Source organism: Phalangium opilio, unplaced genomic scaffold (genome assembly GCF_054372755.1).
Source record: "Phalangium opilio isolate 3A_F unplaced genomic scaffold, DU_Popi_V2 ptg000086l_1, whole genome shotgun sequence".
NCBI lineage: Eukaryota > Metazoa > Arthropoda > Arachnida > Opiliones > Phalangiidae > Phalangium > Phalangium opilio.
The window spans coordinates 1,633,139-1,649,471 of record NW_028324191.1 but is presented as its reverse complement, the minus strand read 5'-3'; the positions used below and the strand labels follow the sequence as shown (position 1 = coordinate 1,649,471).

Sequence of the window (16,333 nt, the reverse complement as noted above, 5' to 3'; positions counted from 1 at the left end):
TAATATGAAACTATTCGTAAATCTCTGGCAGGACATGAAACCATCTGATACGTAGCATTAATTTTAGGGTTTACTACGGGTTCATTTTTTTAAAAAATTCGGGCGCTTAACATTCCCTTTAAAATGTCTATACTCTTTCCAAAAGCAGAACAGTGACGTCAGTCAAGTTACTGACGAATCTCTCTCTTTTTCTAATCATATAGCGATTTCCACTGACTGCACTAGAGCACTCTAAGTGCACTCTTGGTGCGTTTTCGTCCGCCACTGGGAACACGAGTGCAACACTCGCCCAGAATCGCGTTTTCCACTGACCCCAAAAACTGCCCGAGAATTGCTCTTTCGTGCTCTGAAAAATTCGACGGAGCGACGGTGCTCGAGTATGACGTAATAAAATTAAAATGGCGGACCAGGCGGTTTGTGATAGAAGACGGGCTCTCGCTTACGCGTATTTATTTTTGGAATCATCTTCTGAAAGTTCTGAAGATGAAGAATACGAAGTTTTGTCGCATTACTTTAAAGATATTACGCCTCGTCCTAAAATCAATAATTACATCGGAGACGTTGTCGATCACTACTCTGATATAGAAGTAATGAATCAAAATAGATTTTTTGTAAATTAGTTGAAATATTAATTCTATTAATTGGTTTCAGTTTCGTAGAAACTTTAGGTTAGAAAGAAAAACGTCCGAGTTTCTAATTGAACGGTTCGAGAATTCCACATATTATCCAAAAATGTCTGTGGGGGAAGCCCAGCAATTTCTGGCAAAATTCATGTGTTGGCATTTTTATGGTTCGCTGGTAATAAAACAAGCATTCGTGATGTGGCCAGTAGATTTGGTGTTGGTGAAACATCGTTCCATCGACAGATATCTAGAGTTATGGACTTTTTAATCAGTTTAGCCCCTTCAGTAATATGCTTTCCTAGTACGGAACAGGAAAAAGAAGATGCGGCAAAAGATTTTGAAGCTATTCTACAGGGCCGGTAGGCCCTTGTAGATATGACTTGACACCCTTTTGTAACGTTAAAGCAAAATTCACATGCTTTTACTAAATTTCCTATGGAGATTAACATGGGGTTTTTCGTGATTTACCCCCACCGCGCACAGAAAAACTACAGCGAAGTTACTTTTCGGAATACTCTTGAATTAACAATTAAGTATTCAAGGTGTGCTATCGGCTAGTTTAATTTAAATCAATTAACTCTAAGTATGTTAATTTTAGTTAATTCTGAAAGTACGTCAAAAATTACTTTTGGGTCAGACTATCTAGCAGTAGACGCTGACAAATTACTTTGGTATTTCATCCGAACTTGAGCACCTTTATATATATTTTTTAATTAACTGTAGCACCCTTAATAAGAAATACGTCGTTATCAGGTCGAATTTTCGTCTAGAAAAGTAATTCAGGTAAATAATTGCAGTTAACAGAGGTTTTTATATCATTTAAAGTAAGTTTTTGGAACGTTCTTTACGGCCAAGGCTTAATTTGTATTTTAGTTTGTCTATGTAATATAGTCTTTATAGGGTCTTTCCCAGGGCCGGAAATAAGAAAATTTTCTTATAGGACATGTGTCCACTGACCCCTTGCTTGACTGGAAAATTTATAGGACATTGTCCACTGGAGTGTGTAAAAATTGTATCGCACCTCCATAGTCAAGCTATCAAAACTTCGGGAAATTCATTGGTCAAACTGTCCAGTGACCCCCTTAGTTTTTTACAAAATTATGGGACATTTTAAAATTTTATTGGACAATGTCCAGTGTCCTGTGCTTATTTCCGGCCCTGGTCTTTCCCCTTTAAAGATAAAAAAGCTAATTTCCAGCTCTGTATTTCAAAAATACGCAGTCTGCTTCGTTTTCTGCTACCAACAAATATTGGAGGTATACAGGGTTTCATTATTTGTTAATCTCACTAAAATGCTACTAATTGTGAAGATGTGTGATATTATATTTCCTTAAACTGAACCAATGTAGAGGAATTTCCATGTTTACATCAGCACAGATTCTCTCAACGTAACCACGTTGGAAACGATTCGTTAAAACAATTTTTTTCCTGGAGAAACAGTCCGTATATGATATTACGTTTTATAAATTATTTGTTTCCAAGAGTGGATTGTTTAATTTAGAAATATAAGTAACAGTGGTGCTGGTTAATCCAGGAGAACATTGTCTTTACGTTTAGTCAAATCAATTCCATGTGCAGATTTTTTCAACGTTGCGTTCGCTATTTCCACAGTCCTTATTGCCGTTTGTTTATATGTCAGAATTGCTATGAATTGTTTAGGTATTTGATTTAATTACTGGTATTTAAGCGAAACTATGGAATCACATCATTCATTAACATTGTAACCTTTGTACTGATCCGTTGTAACGGGCTCCCCGGTACAACATATTTAATTGTTAATCTTCACGTTACCGCAAATTTAGCACGGGGCATGATAAAAATTGAACGCAATGCATTGGAACTAATCAAAAACTCATCTAAACATTAAAATTAAGGTTAATAATTTTTTGAAGCTCAATTATAGCTAAATCAATACTGCCAAACCACAATCCTTCATTAATTTCAACATAATTAAGTATAATTAGGGTGAATTTAAACATAAAATATACATATTTTGGATAAAAACACGAATAAATTTTAAATGGACTACTTAATTAATATTTAAACTGTATAGCTGTTGATAAAGCCTCGTATTTCTATTTCACACTTAATCAAGATAAACCTTCAAATTAAACTTAATCAGGATAAACCTTTAAATTATACTTAATTAGGATAAACCTTTAATCATACTTAATTCGGATAAACCTTTAATTAAACTTAATCCGGATAAACCTTTAATTAAACTTAATCCGGATAAACCTTTAATTAAACTTAATCCGGATAAACCTTTAATTAAACTTAATCCGGATAAACCTTAAATTAAACTTAATCCGGATAAACCTTTAATTAAACTTAATCCGGATAAACCTTTAAATTAAATTAATCGAGATAAGCCTTTAAACTAAACTTAATCGAGATAAACCTTTAAACTAAACTTAATCGAGATAAACCTTTAAACTAAACTTAATCGAGATAAGCCTTTAAACTAAACTTAATCGAGATAAGCCTTTAAATTAGACTTAATCGAGATAAGCCTTTAAATTAGACTTAATCGAGATAAGCCTTTAAATTAGACTTAATCGAGATAAGCCTTTAAATTAGACTTAATCGAGATAAGCCTTTAAATTAGACTTAATCGAGATAAGCCTTTAAACTAAACTTAATCGAGATAAGCCTTTAAACTAAACTTAATCGAGATAAGCCTTTAAACTAAACTTAATCGAGATAAGCCTTTAAACTAAACTTAATCGAGATAAGCCTTTAAACTAAACTTAATCGAGATAAGCCTTTAAACTAAACTTAATCGAGATAAGCCTTTAAACTAAACTTAATCGAGATAAGCCTTTAAACTAAACTTAATCGAGATAAGCCTTTAAACTAAACTTAATCGAGATAAGCCTTTAAAATAAACTTAATCGAGGTAAGCCTTTAAACTAAACTTAATCGAGGTAAGCCTTTAAACTTAATCGAGATAAGCCTTTAAACTAAACTTAATCGAGATAAGCCTTTAAACTAAACTTAATCGAGATAAACCTTTAAACTAATTTTAATCGAGATAAGCCTTTAAACTAAACTTAATCGAGATAAGCCTTTAAATTAGACTTAATCGAGATAAGCCTTTAAACTAAACTTAATCGAGATAAGCCTTTAAACTAAACTTAATCGAGATAAGCCTTTAAACTAAACTTAATCGAGGTAAGCCTTTAAACTAAACTTAATCGAGATAAACCTTTAAACTAATTTTAATCGAGATAAGCCTTTAAACTAAACTTAATCGAGATAAGCCTTTAAATTAGACTTAATCGAGATAAGCCTTTAAACTAAACTTAATCGAGATAAGCCTTTAAATTAGACTTAATCGAGATAAGCCTTTAAACTAAACTTAATCGAGATAAGCCTTTAAATTAGACTTAATCGAGATAAGCCTTTAAACTAAACTTAATCGAGATAAGCCTTTAAACTAAACTTAATCGAGATAAGCCTTTAAACTAAACTTAATCGAGATAAGCCTTTAAACTAAACTTAATCGAGATAAGCCTTTAAATTAGACTTAATCGAGATAAGCCTTTAAACTAAACTTAATCGAGATAAGCCTTTAGATTAGACTTAATCGAGATAAGCCTTTAAACTAAACTTAATCGAGATAAACCTTTAAACGTAAGTAAAATTAAGGTGAAATTAACCCAAAACACGATTGTTTTGGTTAAATTCATGGATACCTTATAAAATTAAAATTAAAACTACAATTATCTTTCACCCAGTCTCAATTTTCCTATTTAGGAGCACTTAAGTCCATATTTTGACCCATTTCAAGTCGATATTTAGACCCATTTCAAGTCCATATTTAGACCCATTTCAAGTCGATATTTAGACCCATTTCAAGTCGATATTTAGACCCATTTCAAGTCCATATTTAGACCCATTTCAAGTCGATATTTAGACCCATTTCAAGTCCATATTTAGACCCATTTCAAGTCGATATTTAGACCCATTTCAAGTCGATATTTAGACCCATTTCAAGTCGATATTTAGACCCATTTCAAGTCGATATTTAGACCCATTTCAAGTCGATATTTAGACCCATTTCAAGTCGATATTTAGACCCATTTCAAGTCGATATTTAGACCCATTTCAAGTCGATATTTAGACCCATTTCAAGTCCATATTTAGACCCATTTCAAGTCCATATTTAGACCCATTTCAAGTCCATATTTAGACCCATTTCAAGTCCATATTTAGACCCATTTCAAGTCCATATTTACCCCCATTTCAAGTCCATATTTACCCCCATTTCAAGTCCATATTTACCCCCATTTCAAGTCCATATTTACCCCCATTTCAAGTCCATATTTACCCCCATTTCAAGTCCATATTTAGACCCATTTCAAGTCCATATTTAGACCCATTTCAAGTCGATATTTAGACCCATTTCAAGTCGATATTTAGACCCATTTCAAGTTCATATTTACCCCCATTTCAAGTTCATATTTACCCCCATTTCAAGTTCATATTTACCCCCATTTCAAGTCCATATTTACCCCCATTTCAAGTCCATATTTAGACCCATTTCAAGTCCATATTTAGACCCATTTCAAGTCCATATTTAGACCCATTTCAAGTCCATATTTAAACCCATTTCAAGTCCATATTTAGACCCATTTCAAGTCCATATTTAGACCCATTTCAAGTCCATATTTAGACCCATTTCAAGTCCATATTTAGACCCATTTCAAGTCCATATTTAGACCCATTTCAAGTCCATATTTAGACCCATTTCAAGTCCATATTTAGACCCATTTCAAGTCCATATTTACCCCCATTTCATGTCCCAATTTACCCCCATTTCATGTCCCAATTTACCCCCATTTCAAGTCCATATTTACCCCCATTTCAAGTCCATATTTACCCCCATTTCAAGTCCATATTTACCCCCATTTCATGTCCATATTTACCCCCATTTCATGTCCATATTTACCCCCATTTCATGTCCCAATTTACCCCCATTTCATGTCCCAATTTACCCCCATTTCATGTCCCAATTTACCCCCATTTCATGTCCCAATTTAAAACCCCTATTAATCTCATATCAAACCCCTGTTCACCCCATTTCAGGACCATGCGCCTGATTTACAGGAATATTTATAGTCTTGTTCAGTGGGACTTCACTACCTTTCCTATTGTGTTTGTACACGTTGAAGGCTCTCTTATTATATCAATCCTGACTGAACACGATTTTAAGTAAAAAAGTTAATGCCGTTAAAATTATCCAAATGAACTCTTTTGGGCAACAACTAATGTAATGGAGTCAGATTGGTTTTAATAATGAGCATGTTTTACTTTTTAAAACATCACTTAAAAACCTTTCTGAGGCCTGTATGCACAATTTTTTAGAAATACATGCTTATTGGAAAATATTTCATGGCATAAGAATTTTATTTTTATTTTACATACCGAGATTAATATTAGGTCATTACTAATCAACTCGGGCCTTTTCCAAAAAATCGGTTATTTTTCAAGGTCCCTCAACAAAAAACGTTGAAAATATTGCTTGTTTAATAGGTCGGGTTAGGTTACGTGTCATTGAGACACAAATTTCAAGCATTGTACCTCTTAATAGTAGACGTATTTATCCTATAAATGTTATAAATTTAATAAAAAAAAGTTCAATAATAACAAACGTTTTATCGTTGACAGCGTTTAAAAATAAAAATATTTGCTTTTAATAATATGTGGTTTTTCATAGGCACTATATTACGTTAGAAAATTATATTTGGGAACTCATTCTATGTTCAAACTTCGTTTAAGTTCGTTACAGTGTTACGTAATTTGACTTAAAAATTAAAATAAGCGAATCGCTTTATAACGGTGCATTTCTGCGATTTAAAAATATTTCATTCTTCTAAACTATAAATTTTGCTTAATGTTTTACAAAATAGATGGGATTATTGCTCATTTTACATAACCACTCAAGTTACTCAGATGTTAACGGGCGTAGATAGAATTTTAATTTAAGCCAAGATGTTTGTCCCATTAGACCAAATCCAAAACCGCCAAATTGCGGTAGTTTTCAGCCGAGTTGGAATTTGGTAGTAAGGCAGGCAAGCGGTTAATTACCATAGTACAATTAACTTGAAATGGGTCAATAGGGCCTTAAAACGGGGGAAATAGGGTCTTTAAATGGCTAAACAGGTCTTTAAATGGGTAAACAGGGACTTGAAATGGTGTATTGACCGGTTTGTTTTACACCATAAACGTGGTGCTAAATATGGAAAAAATAAATATTTAACAACATTTCACTTCACTTGGTTTAATAATGTGACAGAGGTAGCGTACTTTTTCCATACTTTTAACACCATTAAACTAAGTAATATTAGAAGTTCAACAGATTGCCTAACAAAGATGTTAAAAACCACTGTAAATGGTGCATAAATGCCTAATATTTCCTTAATACTTGCAAATAATTTTAGCAAATGGCGTGAATTGATCATAAAAATGGGGTTAAAGTACACCCTAAATGATGTCTTTTTGGCACCGGAAAAAACAGCATATATGGTGTTTGAATGCACCGTTATATTTTAGAGTGCAAATGTATGACGGTGAAGCAAACATGATTATTCAAAATTTAATTACATTAAGACTGAAGTGACAGATATTATAAAAAACCGTCTTGGTTTGGACCAAGGCCGAAAAAACAAACGATATGTGTGGGGTTTATCAATTGACTGAAGTTTCAGATATTGAAATTTTTTTTTCTAGTTATTTTTATCCACTCAATCCTTAATCAATATTTAATTCAATCAACTGATTTTACTGTTAATCGATCTAGTCCCTCTAAATTAATTGAAAAAATTACATATCTACGCTTTTTCAAGAACAATTACATTTTCCGAAAACATTTTATCATGAAATTAATTATTTTGAAGGGATTTCGTGTCGATGTTCACTAACTTGTAAGCACCTTGACCAACATAGTTTTAATTGTTGCTGGCTTGACAAATTTTCAAGTTTGCACCAAAAGAAGTTTAAATCTGTTTTAAGTTGTTGGTAAGACTGTCGTTTACAGTGAATGTCGTCTACTTAAGACAAAGCAACAAAGTTTATCCTGCGTGGTTAAGGGTAAAGATCACATAAACAGAAATACTTCTCAGTACCAATGACTTGTTATATTCATTTCCCGCGGAGATAATATGGTTAAACATATCATTCATTACTAGTTATGCCAAGAAGGTCACATTTAACTCCGACACCCCCTCCCTTCCTCTATTTTCCCAATATATTGCATTTTATAATCACCAGTGGTTCCAGTGTATGGGTCATCTGAGCCGTCGCAACACACTATATTATATTACCATATAGATCGAAACCTTTTCACATTAGTAAACGGTACATGACACTCCGGACTTGCCCGCCAACCTTGTTAACCTAACACTATAAAACATTCGTGTACATGAATGGTTATGGTTATGGCTTGACACTCGCTAGCGCCCGAACGACCGATCACTCAGTTTAATCGGTGTACAGTACATTTGTAAGTGAGTTTGGAAATTACATACAGAGAAACTAAAACACAGGTGTGATCCCGCCATTGGGGTGTTTTCTCTCTTTCATTTTCTCGCTCGCTTAGAAGCACCGCTATAGGCAGTGCTAGTTGACTAGCGTCCTGCCCGTAGTGAACTTTGGCACCGTCTGGCGATGACCCTTGGTGCGAGGGAGAATACACCCCAATGGTGGCCTCGCCCCTGTGTTTTCCGAAATGATCTTTACGCTTGCTAAAATGATTACGCGTAATACGTAACCGGTGTAAAGTAGGGGGTGACGTTTCAAATGAAGACTGAGTTATGACCAAGAAATTCTAAAGTATGGAAATGGAAGTTCCAGTGCAACTTTACCTTCATAGAGGCGACAATAGAAATGTAGCATTTCGATATACGAAATTTAATGTATAAATTCGCGCAACACCCTGGTTTGGCATCAATTAAATATTTCCATTTTCCATTCGAGTTATGCCAAAGTTCGCTTGCTCTTTTTAGACATCCAGAAGAACATTTCAAATATTCAATACTGATCCCTCAACACGTACTGCCTTCAAAATAATTAATTTCATGATAAAATGTTTTCGGAAAATGTAATTGTTCTTGAAAAAGCGTAGATATGTAATTTTTTCAATTAATTTAGAGGGACTAGATCGATTAACAGTAAAATCAGTTGATTGAATTAAATATTGATTAAGGATTGAGTGGATAAAAATAACTAGAAAAAAAAATTTCAATATCTGAAACTTCAGTCAATTGATAAACCCCACACATATCGTTTGTTTTTTCGGCCTTGGTCCAAACCAAGACGGTTTTTTATAATACCAGTAAGATTTCAGGAACATAGCAAGTGTATAACTTTATTTTGAAATTATTTTTTTTAAAGCAAGGTGGAATTCCAGGGGTTTTGGGCTGTATTGATGGATCCTATATTTCAATAAGAACACCAGTGCATAAAATAAAATCAACGTATATTAATCGACATGATGGAACTTCTATTACTCTTCGAGGAATCTGTGATGCGAAGCGCCGATTTATAGATGTTTTCACAGGCACTCCAAGTAAAATCCATGATGCTAGGGTGCTCCGATTATCATACATATATAAAGCTCTTCCCTCAAAATGTGGTGATGGATATCACTTGTTAGGAGACGCTGCTTATCCATTGCGAGAATGGCTTTTGACCCCTTACCGACAATATGGAACTTTAACCAATGCACAAGTTAATTTCAACCAAAAATTTTGTGCTACACGCGTTTTGATTGAGAATACGTTTGGTATTCTCAAGCAGCGTTTTCGACAGTTAATTAGACTTGACTTTCATCGCGTAAACACTTCCACTAAATTCATTGTTTCCTGTTGTGTTTTACACAACTTATGTATTGACTTCAAAGACGAATGGGAATATGAACCAGAGACCCTAGGCGATGACTCTAATGTTGAATGTTTTAATGAATATGGAAAACGAGAAACATTGCTTAGGAAATTAGGAGAAGCAAAAAGAGATAGAATTTGCCAAATTTTGAAAAAATAAACATTTTATTGAGCCACTTTAATGATTTGGCGCTATCAACCAAAAAAATAAAATAAATATTCAAACAAAATGAAAATAAATATAAATAAACAAAATTAAAAAAATAAACAAAATTAAAAAAAATAAACAGAAATGATAATAAATAATCAAACAAAAATCAAAATAAATAATCAAATAAGCTCAATCAGTTCTAATAAAACTTATTTTCCAAACAGTTCTTTTAAAGCTTCTATTTTCTCTTTGTGTCTGCGTTCTTTAGCCTCTTCTTTTTCCTTATGAATTTGAACCAAAGTCTCCGCAATCACACTAGGTGCAGTCTTTTTACTTTTCTTTTTAACAGGCGACGAATGTGCTCTTTTTGAGTTGAAGGTGACTTGTCCAACGCCTCTAATAACTTCAGGTATCACACTATCATCATTAGCAGCTATTTTGAGAATTTCCTCTTCAAATTCAACATTTTTGCGAGTTTACCCTGATTTTTTATTACGTTCCACACTGTCCTTTTTCCTTTTCAACACAGTTTTGAAACGATTTTCACACTGAGCAGCACTTCTAATTAGTTGTAGATGTTCTTTAATATCTTGAGAAATTTTTTCCCACATATCTTTTTTCTTCTTAAATTTTTTCATGGGGCCAATTTGCGATAGATACAAATCATATCGATCTAGAAGAAATTTTGTATCGCCATCATCCCATTCAACATCTAAAATGTTTTTCATTTCATTTATTAAACATTTAAAATATTATATTATTATTGGTTATTTACTTTTTGCAAACTCTTTGTGGCTAGTGGCTGAAACTTGACTTGTAGATGGTGATGATGTATCAAGATTAGAAGCTAAACATGATTCTGGAGTTACAACTAGATCAGGAGAACTATGTGATAGTGCCGCATTGCTTGTTGATTGTGTTAAGGTTTTACTACTTGTTCTTGATGTCGATAGGTCAGATAACGTTGATGGTAGAATGCCAGATTTCTGCAGAAGTATTTTTGCTATTTCCATATCTTGACTTTCACCTAAAAATAATTAACAATTAGAATATGAACTATATTGAAAAATAAAAGCAGCCAAGACAAATTTTAATAGCCAAGTTTAAGCAGATCATAACAATTATTATAACATTGTGTAAGCTAAGGCTTACCACCTAATCCTCGGTTCAGTTTCCGTGACTTAAAAGACGGAATAAGTTAGAACGAGAAATATGCAATAACTAAATGAAAAATAAGTTTCTTACCATTTATTAAAACATTACAAAGAACGCCATTCGATGTTGATACAGGTAGCCCATTTGTGTCAAAATATATGCACTTTATTACAATTTCGTCTCCGGACGACGCCATTTTTGATTAATGAACCAGACTACCAGAGCGCCCTCGGACCTCTCGATCGTGTTCCACTGACGAAACTATTCTCTCCAAAACTCGCCGAGGGCAGTTACGTCATCCTAACCCTGAGAGCACTCTTTGGAGCAGTCAGTGGAAATCGCTAATAGTGTCGCTGACCTCGTACCAGCCTTTGTCTTTTCTCACAAAGATCACATAATGTCCCTCGGCTAAAGATTCACCTATATGAATAATCACCCCTTTAGTTTTAAACAGCATCTTGTTCATTGTGACTTTCTGATTTTCGAAACTTGAAATTTTAGTCGAAATTTTAATTGGTCAACCATCTTTGCAATCGCCACGTAGAAGACACAGAAATACGTACTTTCCGCTTGATGTTTGACTGGATTTCTGTTTAGTGGAAAGTAATTTTCACGACGAAGAATTTAATATTGTTAGGTATGTTTTAGATAATTGATTTTTCAAACCTCGCGTGTTTCTTTTTTATGAACTGGGCGAATCACAGGTACTGTGCCTCCTGAAATATGTCTTAAAAACCGCGGAAAAAAGACCTACTGTATGCACTGATATCGTAATTATTACTCGTAGCTCAGCCACCTACATGATCATATTTGTTTTGTATTTGTGTTATGTCTTGGTAATCATGAACCCCATCAGGTTCTTGTACATCCATGGTGTTTCCTAGGTCATCAATTGTAGGATTACCTTCTCCCACATCATCGATCATTTCACTTGATTCAGCCTCAATTAATGCATTGTGGTCCAAAATCTCCACAGACTTCCCATTGCAAATAATATATTATTAACCAAGCTGGGTCTTAATTATTATTATTTTAATTATATTATTATTTTTCGAGATATGTACATCGACGTTGTGGACGGCTGATGTACAGACTTCTACTTCGTGGGTAAAGAACTGAAAATCTGTGATCGATGATGAAGACTCTGTTGCGCGATGTTGGGTGGGTATTGTACTAGGCAATGCACTCTCAATGTGTGGTTTCTGCGAATCTCTCGCGCCCGATTTGCCATAGGTGCGCTATTATGTTACATACTATGTACTGACATTCCGAAATTAATGTGTTATTCAATTGTTATGTATACTTGTGAACCGGCTTCATTAAATCTTTAATAAAACAAAGAAGGTATTGCCTCGTCCTTTAGTAATTTCAGAGTTTTGTGGTTTCTGTCTTCACTTTCCTGAAAGTGATTACCGCAAACAAAATGGTTTTGCCCGGCACTAAGTCCAACCGTTTTATAGCCGCGAGCCATTTATGACATAATCGTTTGTTTAATTGTGGAAATCTTAATTACATGAAAGCAACGAGTATAAATTATTTCATATTTAGAAAAAGTGCAACCAACATGCCAGTGAAATGATATTTTATTTGTTGTTAAAAGGCGTTTGCAGTCCGGAACGGCACAAACTTTAACCATTTCAAAGCCTACTCATTAAATGAGATATTTAATCAATTTCAGGTTTTTATTGCATTAAAAATGTTCAAAAAGACATTCTAAACGGTTTTACTAATTAGTACAATTCACTTTCCACTTACCGATTATCCTTTTTAACAACGCCAAAAGCTTTTAAGTTTTAAAAATATGAAAGTTGCAAATTGAATTTCCCGCCTTTTTTCAATAATTTGTATAGGAAAAAAATAAAAAAATAAAAAAAACAGAACATTTTTATTTTTAGTTTCCCCATCCGCCGTTAGGTGGCTAGTGTCGCTTTATTCCCCACCCTACCGATATACATGCCGAGGGGCAAAATTCGATTTTTGGCTTCATTGAGTCTCGAGCGTTAAATCAAAGGTAGTATATCTAGGCTAAAATAGTGTATTTCTATATCTATGCTTAACTGCGTTGTTGATAACATCCAAGACTCTTAGCAGACGACAACTAAAAGTAATGAAAAAAATCTTCGTAGTTCAGGATTTCAAGTAGAATCGAGAATAATATGAACCGAAGTGAACTGACTTCCATTTCAAAATCCAGTACTACAGAGGGAAAAACAACTTACAGGCGATTTTTTTATCGGTCTAATAGTAATGTTTTGCTCAAACCCTGAAATTAACACTGAAAAAGTTTAACGGACTCTATTTATTGGAGGAGGAAATTCCCAACATGTGCAAGGACAAAACCAAAAAAATTTATTCGTGGTACAAAATTGTGTACGAATGTTACCCCAAAGAAACGTCAGAAAGAAAAACCATTTATAACATCTAAGTCGTACATGGATAACTGTAATAACGCCGTATGTAACGCGTAAAAGAAGCACGACTACCCTTGTAAACGTGTAAACAATTACTTACTTTTTATTATGTTACTACTGGCTTTTATACAACTTGAAACGTATTAATAAAAAACATATAAATCGATAAGGTGCAAAGGTTATCACACCTCCCTCCTAAATTGTTAATTTAAGATTGTCCAAAACGTTCGGGTGGGCGTGATATTCTGGATGGTCTTCTCGGTCGCTGGTCAACTCTTGGTACTTCGGGTGAACTGTCTGGCGTAAGAACCGGGGGTTCTTGAACCTCTGGTGTCGCTAACCGTATTTCTGGTGGCGCGGGTAGGGTCGTTGTTTGCCCATTGCCATGAGCCCCAGGTTTATGACGCCATAGTTGATCGGCGTGCCTATGCCATGTTTGGTTGTCATTCGTTCGGACCATGTAGTTGCGTGTACCAGAATCTTGACCGAGGACTGTAGAGCTAGTCCAAGTCTTGCCACGACGATAATCTTTGGCCAGGACCTGATCACCAGAAGAAAACGGTCGGTTTTTGCCACCATGATATTGAACCTGACGTGACTGGCATCCCTGGACAATCGTTGATAGAGACGGACGTACCAAATCGAGACGTGTACGAAGACGACGACCCTGTAGCAATTCGGCTGGCGTAACGCTTGTCGTTGTATGTGGTACACAACGATATGAGCTTAGAAATCGTAGAAGTGCCTCATCTTCTGAAAAGCCATCCTTCACCCCAGCGCCATTCGTCGCCGGATGTCCGGGAGCAGTGAAAGTATGGCAAATTCCACACGACTTGACAAAGGACTCGAATTCGGCGGACCGGAATTGACTACCGTTATCCGTCACCAGGCGCTCGGGCAACCCGAATCGAGAAAAGACAGTGCGAAACACCCTTATGGTTTTTTCGACAGTAATGGACTGCATACGAAAGATCTCTGGCCATTTACTGTGCGCATCCAAGATCAGCAAAAACATGGAACCATGTATTGGTCCAGCGAAGTCCGCGTGAAGGCGAACCCAGGGTTTTTCTGGCCAGTCCCACGGGTGCAAAATCACTTTAGGGGGATTTGTCTTCGTCTCTTGACAAGCTTCGCAATTCTGGACGCATTCCTCGATAGCCTTGTCTAATCCAGGCCACCAAACGTGCTGGCGGGCAAGATTCTTCATTCGGCTAATGCCAAGGTGTCCCTTATGAACTTCGTCTAACATTCTCTTATCGAAGAACGAACGTAACTCGGAGTCAGGACACTGTTCTGGCCAACCGTCCCTTGTCCATCGGATAGCAGCCGATAGTACCGGATCCCGTCTTGAATGATGCGCAATGATAGAGGCTGTCACCGGCAAATCGTTGAAAATCTGAACTTGACGGAAGTCTAAGTCATTAGGTTCGTGATCCTCAGGTCTGCTTCGTTGTGGCAGTCGTGAAAGCATATCAGCAATAACGTTGTCACTAGACTTGAGAAACCGTATGGTATATTGGTATCCAGTCAAGAATATTACCCATCTTTGCATTCGTAACGATAATGTGGACGGAATCGGCGCGTTTGTCTTGAACAGCGTAACGAAAGGCCTGTGATCTGTCCATAAGGTGAAATGCCGGCCAAACAGATATTGATGAAATTTCTTGACTGCAAATATAATTGCGAGGGCTTCCTTGTCGATTTGGGCATACTTAACTTCAGTCGTAGATAGTGTCTTTGACGCAAAGGCAATAGGTCGCTTCGCACCGGTGTCCGCTACTTGAATTAGCACCGCTCCAATACCATAGCTGGAGGCATCACAGTATAGTTCCACTGGTAACTTGGGGTCGTAATGAACTAATACCGGGGCCGTGGTTAGCAGCTGTTTTGCGGTTTCGAATGCCGTCTGACACTTTGAATCCCATTGCCAGGGCACATTGTCTCTCAAAAGACGATGGATTGGTCCTAGTACCTCGGATAAATTCGGTTGAAATTTCCCGTAGAAGTTAAGTGCTCCAAGAAGGCACGTAATTGAGTCTGGTCTTTTGGTACTTGAGCTCGGAGTATGCCCTCGACCTTATCCTCAGTCGGCTGGATACCGTCCCGTGTAATCTTATGACCTAGGTAGACAACTTCTGGTAACATTAGTGAACATTTGTCCTTACCTAGCCGGAATCCGATGTCCTCCATGGTGCCCAAAACTCGATCTAAGGTCAGCAAATGATCGTCATCGTTCCACGCTGTGACCAACACGTCATCCAGGAATGACTGACAGCCTGAGATACCGCCGAGAACTTCCGCCATAATGCGTTGGAAAATGGCTGGGGCCGACGCCACTCCGTACATCAAACGAGTCACCTCAAACAAGCCCAAATGCGTGTTTATAGTGCAGATTTTCTGAGAGTCCGTGTCCATTTTCATCTGCGCGTACGCGTGTCGCATGTCCAGCTTCGTGAACTTCTGTCCCCCTGCCAGCTTACTAAAAAGCTCAGGTGCAGTGAGTAGGGGATACTGTTCGATCCTTAGATTTGGATTAACGGTGACACTGTAGTCCGCGCAAATACGAACCTCCCCGTTTTTCTTCATTACTGGGACGATTGGCGTGGCCCAGTCGGACACTTTAACTGGTTTCAAGATTCCCTGTTCTTGTAGGCGTCTAAGTTCCCGTTCAACTGGTTTGAGCAACGCGAACGGCATAGGTCGCGGTTTCTTAAAAACCGGTTTCACATCTGGAGGTAGCGTGAGTGTAGCGACTTGATTCTTAACGCAACCCAGTTCGTCCGTGAATAGCGTTGAATGTTTTTCCATGACGTCCTTTAGTGTAACCGTTCTGACTTCTTTAGTCATGCTACGGACATCTTCCAGCTTGATCTGGAACTGCCGGAAAAACGTGCGGCCAAGTAATGGTCGTTCCTTGCCCTTGACTACGAAAAACTCATGAGTACGAGTGATCTTATTATGGGTTATGGGAGTGGAGAACGATCCTAGCGGATAAATCCTCTCAGTGGATTTATACGGCCGAAGTGCAACCGTAGTAGGCTGCAACGGACAGTTGAATTAACGATGGATGTCGTTTGATGATAACACCGAAACACCGGCCCCCGTATC

The 16,333-nt window shown here is 36.5% G+C and overlaps 2 long non-coding RNA genes and 1 pseudogene across 2 annotated transcripts; 2 read left to right on the top strand and 1 right to left on the bottom strand.

Annotated features, from left to right (window-relative positions):
* Positions 1–972: 972 nt before the first annotated feature.
* On the top strand, positions 973–2,185 carry LOC149650560 (uncharacterized). Its single transcript, XR_016371572.1, has 3 exons — positions 973–1,406; positions 1,802–2,062; positions 2,125–2,185. It is a non-coding gene; the product is annotated as an uncharacterized LOC149650560 (long non-coding RNA).
* Positions 2,186–2,231: 46 nt separating this feature from the next.
* Positions 2,232–6,016, top strand: LOC149650559 (uncharacterized). The gene is made up of 2 exons (XR_016371573.1): positions 2,232–2,497; positions 5,715–6,016. It is a non-coding gene; the product is annotated as an uncharacterized LOC149650559 (long non-coding RNA).
* A 3,852-nt stretch (positions 6,017–9,868) lies between these two features.
* LOC149650558 (uncharacterized) lies at positions 9,869–10,270 on the bottom strand (annotated as a pseudogene).
* Between the last annotated feature and the right edge of the window lie 6,063 nt (positions 10,271–16,333).